The following is an 8,971-nucleotide window of genomic DNA, read 5'->3' as shown; positions in this document are numbered from 1 at the left end:
AGTTGAGGAGCTTTGGGAAACCATTCCTTCTCAAGATAATTTCTCAAGGAAATTATTTCCCTTTCAGTTTCCTTATTTATTCATTAAAAAATTCATTATAGATTGGCTTCCAGTTATAGAATTTCCATGGACTAATCCATTATGCAAAGACCACAATGAAAACTAAAGACAGAATTTTGAACTTTTACCAGAAAGATTATTGAAATATGTTTGCAGAAAGGATTCTATTTTTAAAATATTATTTCATTTAGTGCTTTCTATAGCTATGTATTCCTCAAGGTCAACAATTTGCCAGAAAACATGAAAGTATTTTTCTTGTGCTCTGGGACAATGTTTTCAGAAAGGTATAAATTTGATCATATAGATTGCTAAATCTTAACCTGGGAGAAGACACTTTCTTGAAGAGAATATCAGCATTCCTAAGGTGCCTTTATAACTTGAAAAATCTTTTAGATACTATAATTTTCATAGTATAATTTGATTTACATTTTGAAAGCAAAAATAAACTCTTTGGTTTTCATAACACAAGATGTTGCCAGTTGAACATCAACAAAATTTTGGTAGGTAAAATAGACTGAATAGACTTTGACTCTTAAATAAGGTATTTATCTCAAGTGAGAGCACAAGACAGATTTTGGGAGGTGCAGGCTGTGGTTTAAAAAAAAAAAGGTAAAAAATATGTGTGCCTCAGTTTGGATTTCCCTGAAAGTAGAACCTGAGATAGTATATGCTTAGTTTAATTAGGAATAATCCTAGGAATTATGAAATTATGACAAATCCTAGGAGTTATGAGAGTGTTTCAGAGAAAGAATGAGAAAAGGAAGAAGGAAAGGCCTATATGGGGACACTTTCTACACCTGGGGACCAATTCTGTTGTACATCCTGATTATCTTATGAAATATCTTCTCAAGTATGGGAGGCTGAAACACTTATCCATGGACTCTTATCCCCATTGGTTGAGGATTGTCCCATCAGCAATAACTCCCCTTACTTCTGGTGTGTGTTCCCATGATGTTGTAAAAGGCCTTCAAAGAGAAACAGAAAGGCACGTGACATACACTTGAGGTAAGCTAAGTAAGCAGGGAACTGCACTACAGCAGCAACACGAGGAGCCCTTACTGCAACTGATACTGGCCAATATTTAGAACTTATCCTTGTTAAATGAAATTATTTATTATAAAGTCTGATTAGTTGGATAGATGCCTTAATTCTCTCCAGGGGCAAACATCCAATATGCTTTCTTTTACTACAACTAAGCTCTCATTCGCTCTCCCAGTTGGTTTCCCAATCCCTTCCCAAGTCTAAATTGTATACTCTCCCAACAATTTAAAATACTCACTTGCATATTTCTGAGATTCTTTTCCATTTCATATCTCTTCACTGAATCAACAAATATTTTTGTACCTCCTATTATATGCCAGGAGGTGTGAGGCTTTATCTGAGGCACAACACTAAGTGCTTCACCTGGATAATCACCTGGAAATCACCTGGATAATCACCTGAAAAATTTAGATATAAAGTTGAAAAGTAACTTGTCCAAGGGCATATGGCTACAAATGCCTAAGCCAACTCTATAACCTAGGCACAGAGCATGTTTTCTATGCTCAGGCTGATTTGAGGGAAACTGGAAGTTTATGCTATTGTTCCTACTACTTTACTACTTCTGTATCTATACCCTCAGTCATGTAACTTTGCTGATCCTCAGACTAGAAGCATGGTATATTCTTCCATCACATGAATGTTGTGTCTGGCCATGTTATTTGCTTTGGCCAGTGAAATAGTTGCAGATATGATATCAGCAAAAGTTTGAAATTGATTGGACAATTGAGCTAATGCTCTTATATTTTTTTCCAACACCATGAGAAGAACATATGCAAGTAGTCCACTGGCCCCAGATCTGAATGTCAAGCCTTGTGAGCCCAGTCTAAATTAACTGAACTCCAGTTAACCATCAGACACTTAGGTGAGAAATAAAGGCTTGATTTTGTATGTATGGTTTTGTTTGTGGTTGTTTGGTATGTAATAGCTCGCCAGCAAATAGCTAGCTGAGACAACTGGAAAGCAAGAAAAAAAAAATACTGATACAATTTGGTTAGTACTCTTGTAAAAGAATATTCTGGACTCTGAGTGATCAGCTCTTCCAATGTGTCTGGAACTGAGGGATTTCCTAAGAAGTAGAAATTTTAGTGTACTTTTATTTCTGTGCAAACCAATAAGATTCGTCACACTAGATTGAAAAAAGTATTTTAATGGACAAGTAGGCAGATGTTTTTTCACCTCTTACTTAATTTCTTTACCATTCTATATATATTTTGAAAAGATAAAGGAGAAATTAGTAGAATCTAGGTGGTAAGGAGGGTATAGAAGAAAGTACATTCATGTGTGTATACTTGTGCTATCCAGATCCATGCAAGGATTTTCCCTCCTAAAAATGTCTCTTCTAAGGCTATAACTCCCCACATATGATTACGTATTTTGCTCACTTGAACCAAATTTTAAGGATAAGGAACATCTCAGTCAGCAAGAATTGCTCATACTAGCAATGGTTCAAAATAGAGAAGAGAGGCATATAAAAATCTAGAGGCTAGACTCTGGTACAGGAGAATAAAATTCTCAGTAAATTTTATTCCAACCAAAAAAAAATTATAAAACTGGAAAAAATTTCAGGGTTATGGAAATTGACCAAAATAATACACCAAACTGAGAAGTGGTTATTCTTTTTAAAAAGAAAAAAGTGAACTTTGTATAATGACAGTGGGGATCTGTGACATTCTCCCTGGGACTACTTCCATCTCTTTTCCCAGCTCAATCTGCAGAGTGAGTCTACCAATGCAAAGCAATATATAATATAAGCAACTTTGTTGCTGGAGAGGAATGCCTTCATTTGGATCAGAATACAGAAAGATCCCAAAGCCAATGGGTTTATAACAGTTGTGAATTGGGAAGCAAATAAATTTCAGTGGCAAACGAATTGGGAAGACTTGAGGCTCAGTTCACCTGAGGCTGCATTCCTCTCTGGGACAAACAGCAAACTAGCCAGAAATTTTACAGGGAGATACTGGAAATAAGGCATCCGTAGTGTCTTGATAACCTCTCCACATATTTGCACAGGAGAGAGTAGAGAGCCTAAGTTACCCACACATCTTTGGGTGATCTTAATAGTACATCAAACTATACAGGATACATTAGAGAGCTCAGGGAAAAGTAAAATATGGGCACATTTTAAAATTGCTTGAACTTTGAATGCACTTACTAACACAAACACATCCACTAACACAAGACAGAAACTGTCTTGAGATGTTTGAGCATGACCTCCTACCAATCACAGGCTGACTACTAAGATATGGAGAAATATAAACATGCCCCCTAATAAGTTAGTATTAAAATTAAAAAAATAAGAATCAAAAAAGAAAACTGAGCAGAGATACCAATAGCCACACAACATGGAAAAACAAATCCACAGTATAGTCCAGGCAAGTTACTAAACAAATAAGCAACAGCAGCAACAACTTTTGGGTGGAATTATAATCCAGAGATTCTACAATATGTTATGTAAAGTATTAGATTTTTAAATGCTCAATTTTCAACAACAACAAAAAAATACAAAACATGGAAAGAACCAAAAAGTAATTCTCATTTTCAGAAAAAAAAAAAAAAAAGAAAAGAAAAGAAACTGTCTGAGGATGCCCACATTTTGGACTCAGATAAAGACTTCCAAGGAGTTGTTTTATATATCTGTGTTCAAAGAACTAATGAAATTCTGTTTAAATAGTTAAAAGAAGGGACCCCAGGTGACTCAGTGAGTTAAGTGTCTGCCTTTGGCTCAGGTCATGATCCCAGGATCCTGAGGTAGAGACCTATGTTGGACTCCCTGCTCAGCAGGGAGTTTGCTTCTCTCCCTCTCTCTCTCCCTCTGCCCCCTCCCTGCTCTCTTTCTCTGTCTCTCTCATTCTCTCTCAAATAAATGAAAAAATCTTTTAAACAAAAGTTTAAGTAATATATAGACAATCTAAAGCAAACAAAGAATGAAGGAAATTTTTGTTAGGAGCTTTGCCTTACAAGAAACACTAAAAAAATTTTTTTTCAGGCTGAATAAAAGGAAATATTTCCATGAGGTATCTACTCCAAGACATACAAAGCAGTGGAAAAGGTAATATATGCATAAATATTAAAGACTATGTAAAGGAATATATATATTAACTGTGTGAAAAACAGTGTTAAAATTTCATAAAACAATAATTTTAACACTATACCTGTACTGTTGTCTTTATAACATTTATGTAACAATAATAGCTGAAAGAAGCAGGGATGAAGTGGGTTGTATCAGACAAAAATATCTGTATTTTACTAGGATTACATTCATATTAATCTGAAGTAGACTTTGATAAATTAACACACACATTGTAATCTCTAAAGATATCATCAAAAAAAGAATTTAAAAATTTAGTGATAAAATCAATGAAATAATTATAATATACATGGGAAAAATGTCTATCTAACAAAAAAGAAAACATAAAGAAGCAGCAAAGAAATAGGAGACAAGGCATAAGGCATATTAAAAGCAAATGGCAAAATGCCAGACATAAATATGATTCTGTCAATAATTACATTAAATGTCAGTAGGTTAAACATACAAACTAAAAGGTAGAAGTCATCAAAACAGATTAACCAAAACAAACAAACAAACAAAACCAAAAAAACAAACTCCACAATTATTTGCTGCCTATAAGAGATACACTTTAGGTTCCAAAATACAAATAGTTTGAAAGTAAAAAGACAAAAAAAAAAAAAAAAGACCATAAAACAGTAATTATAAGAGAGCTGGAGTGGCGATATAACAAAATTTAACTCACTCAAAATGTCCCTACAATGACAGACATGTAATAATGATATAAATGATTTATCATCAGAAAAGTAAACAATTATAAATGTAAATACACCTAAAACACAGCTCTAAAATATATAGATGTACTTAGAGATATTGTGGGTTTGTTTTCAGACCACTGTAATAGAGTATACTGCAACATAGTAAATCAAATGAAGTTTTTGGTTTCCCAGTGCATATAAAAGTTACAATAGCAATATCAAAGAGCACTGTCACTGATCACCATATAAGTATAACAACAACAGTAATAATAAAATTTAATAAAATAATAAAAGTATTGCAAGAATTAACCAAAATGTGAAACAAAACATGCAGTGAGAAAATACTGTTGGAAAAATGGCACAATTGACTTGTTTAATGCAGTGTTGCTACAAATCTTCCATTTATAAAAAATGTAATACCTGCAAAGCACAATAAAGCAAAGTGCAATTAAATGACATATGCCTGTACATGAAATAACAATTGATAGAAATGAAAGAAGAAATAGACTACTCCACAAAAACTTTTAGGGACAAATAGACCATTTTCCATAATTGATAGAATAATAAGCTGGAAAATTAGCAAGGACAGAGAAGACTTGAGCAATACTATCAAATAGATTAACAACTGAGATTTATAAACAATTCCACCAAAGAACAGCAGAATAGATATTTTTTCATGAATACATGGAACATTCCCTGAGATTTCTCATATAAATCATATTGTTGGCAATACAAGTCTCAATAAACTTTAAAGAACTAGAGTCACTGGATAGTGCAGACAGTTAAGTGTCCAACTTTTGGTTTTGGCTCAGGTCATGATCTCATGGGTCAGGAGATTGAGCCCTGCATCAGGCTCTGCACTCTATAAATGAAATAAGTCTTTAAAATTTTAAAAAATTTTTTAAAAAGAATTAAAATTACACAAAGTATTTTATCCAATGACAATAAAAAGTAAATTAGAAATAAATAATCCAAATGCTGGAAATCCCCAAACATATAGAAATTAAGCATAATATTTCTAAATAATAAAAGGATCAAAGAAAAAATTATTAAGGGAAAATAGAATTATTTTGAATAGCTAAAAATGAAAACACAGTATACTAATTTTTTTGGATGAAGCTGAAGCACTGCTTAGAGGCTATTTGTAGTTTTAAACACCTATATTGGAAAGAATACATGTATGAAGCCAATAACTTAAGATTGCATCTTAGAAAATTAGAAAAGGAAGAGTAAACTCTACCCAAAGCAAGAAGAAAGAAGCAAATAAGGGTAAAATCAGAAATCAAGATAGAGAAACAATACAGTTGTGGAGAAAAGAAATGAAACCAAAGATGTTTTTAAAAAAATTAACAAAGTCTACAAACCTTCTTTTGACAAGAAAAAAAAAAAAAGAGAGAGAGACAGACAGACAGACCTTAACAAAATCAAGAAAGCCTCTTTTTTTTTTTTTTTTTTTAGGAAAGCCTTTGGAGGAGGCATCACTACCAATCCTACAGATACTAAGATTAAAAGGAAATACTATGAACAACTTTATAATAACACATTTTCAACTTAGATGAAAAGGAAAAATTTATAAAAAGATACAATAACCACAACTTAATAAGAATTATAAAATAAATGGGCATGTAACAATAACAAAGAAGAAACACAATGAATAATGAAAAATCTCAGAACAGCTGCCCTCTGAAGTATTGCCAATTACTGAGGCAGAGAGAGACAACTATCCATGGGAATGGCAAAGCCACTTAGAAACAACAATGGAGCACAGGGAAGAGAAGAGAGAAGCAACCAAGAAACGGACTCTTAACTATAGAGAACAAATTGATGGTTACTAGAGGTAACCGTAGGTGATGGGGATTAAGAAGTGTTAGGATGATCACGGGGTGTTGTCTATAATCACTATTGAATTGAATCACTAAACTGTATACCTGAAACTAATATTACACTGTATGTTAACTGGAATTTAAATAAAAACTTAAACAAACTTCCCTAAAAGAAAAGCCCAAGCCCAGATGGCTTTCGCTGGTGATTTCCAATGAATATTTTAAGAATAAATAATACTAAAAAAAAAGAAGAAAGAAAATAATAAATAATACCAAACATTTACAAATGCCTTCTGAATGTAGGAGGAAGTTACAATTTCTAACTCATTCTGTGAAGCCAACATCCCTCTTACACAGAGATGCAAAAATTCTTTTAAAAAAATAGTAACATATTGAAAAAGAATTATCCATTAAGACTAAATGGGATTTATGACAGTACTGTAAATTTGATTTAGCTTTCTAAAAACAAGTTGTTGTAGTAAATAATAACTAATAAAATGAAGGAAAAAATGATCATCCCAATAGATATATAAAAATTCATTTCGCAAAATTAAACTGTCATCCATGATAAGACTTACAACAAAGTAGTAACAGAAAGGGAGCCTGATAAAGGGAGTGGCAGCAGCAATTGATTACATTCAGACAAGAGAGAACTTGTTTGGGTGATAGAAATGTTCTAAAACTATATTCTGGTGATGGCTGCATAATTTTATATATTTACAAAAACTCATTGAGTTATACACTTAAAATGTATGCATTTATGTTATGTAAATTTTGCATCAGTAAAGCTATAAAAATTAATAAACAGCAAGAGTAGATGGTAGGGAGATATAGATGAATCAAGTTAACAATATACTGATAACTGATAAAGCTAAATTATAGGTAATGGGAAGTTACTACAGTATTACTTCTGCTTTTGTATATATTTGAAATCTATCACAAAACATTTTTAGGGACCCCTGAGTGGCTCAGCGGTTGAGCATCTGTCTTTGGCTTAGGTCATGAAGTCCTGGGATCGAGTCTTACATCAGGCTCCCCAAAGGGAGCCTGCTTCTCCCTCTGCCTATATCTCTGCCTCTCTCTGTGTGCTCTCATGAATAAATAAAATCTTAAATAAATACATAAATACTTTTAAAAATTAAAAATAGATAAATAAATTTTTAAAAATCAAAGTGTCGGGGAGGGGGGGGGGAAGATTCGGGGCTTGGTCATGTGAAAACACCCTTTGGGCAGTCCTGACATTTTTTCTTCCTCTCCTTTAGGAAGCACCTTCTTAAATTTCTAGATGTTTTACATAGTTTTTTCTTTGCTTAGTGCATTTGATGCTAACATTTGGAGAGGAAGATAGACATTATTATCTCTGTTATGTAGATGAAGAAACCACAATCCAAGGTGACAAAAATAGAAAGGGGTGAAGCTAAGGACAAAGTCTGAGTGCCCAGTGCTCTGTCCATTCCACTATGAAGCTCCTTGCACCCCAGGCCTAAGACAAGGCTGGAACCAAACTAATTTGTGAGTAGGTGAGAATTATCTTCAGTGTCACCACTATTTCCCACCCATTTGAGAACTCTTCTCCTCATTTGGACTCACTGACATCTCTTAGCCTAGTCCTATATTCTCCCACCTCCCTCCCTCCCCCCAACATACACACACACACACACACACACACACACACACACATACACACTTTATTTTGATATTCCTTGAAATGTAGTCATTTTCAGTTAGGACTCCTTACTCTACCTCTCTTCCATCTCATTTTCCTTACTCCATCAGTACCTTCTCTCTCAATTTGTGATTGAAAAGACTTAATAAAATATTCCCTCCAAAAAATTAGTAAATTCATACTACTCTTACCAGAGTATTTACATTTAAACAGAGGCCAAAAAAAATACTTGTTCTACTAATAATACTTTAAGGTTCTATATAATGTAGATAAGGAGAATATTGGAAGATAAGGAAGCAAATTACTGGGTCCTATGTATTACCTTCCAGTCCATACATTAGGCCAGCTCTAACCTAAGTCATAACTAATATACACTGAGGATGATGAACAAATAATCATCAGTACAGTAAGCCAAATTTCTGTTTATTCCCAATGGAAAATAAGCCTCCATTGTTTAGAGAACATGAAAGAACTGTGGAGAGTCAGCTATAAATGGAGTTGGTGTGCACATAGAAGAACAGCAGGTAGTGAACAGTGTTGGAATTTGTCTAGTCTAAGGGGCCTTCTCCTCTCTTCGATGTGGGAATATTCAACAACCTTAAAGATCACTCTTACC

This window comes from Vulpes lagopus, chromosome 6 (genome assembly GCF_018345385.1).
Source record: "Vulpes lagopus strain Blue_001 chromosome 6, ASM1834538v1, whole genome shotgun sequence".
Lineage (NCBI taxonomy): Eukaryota > Metazoa > Chordata > Mammalia > Carnivora > Canidae > Vulpes > Vulpes lagopus.
The sequence above is the reverse complement of the archived record's forward strand: the minus strand, read 5'-3'. Positions refer to the sequence as shown.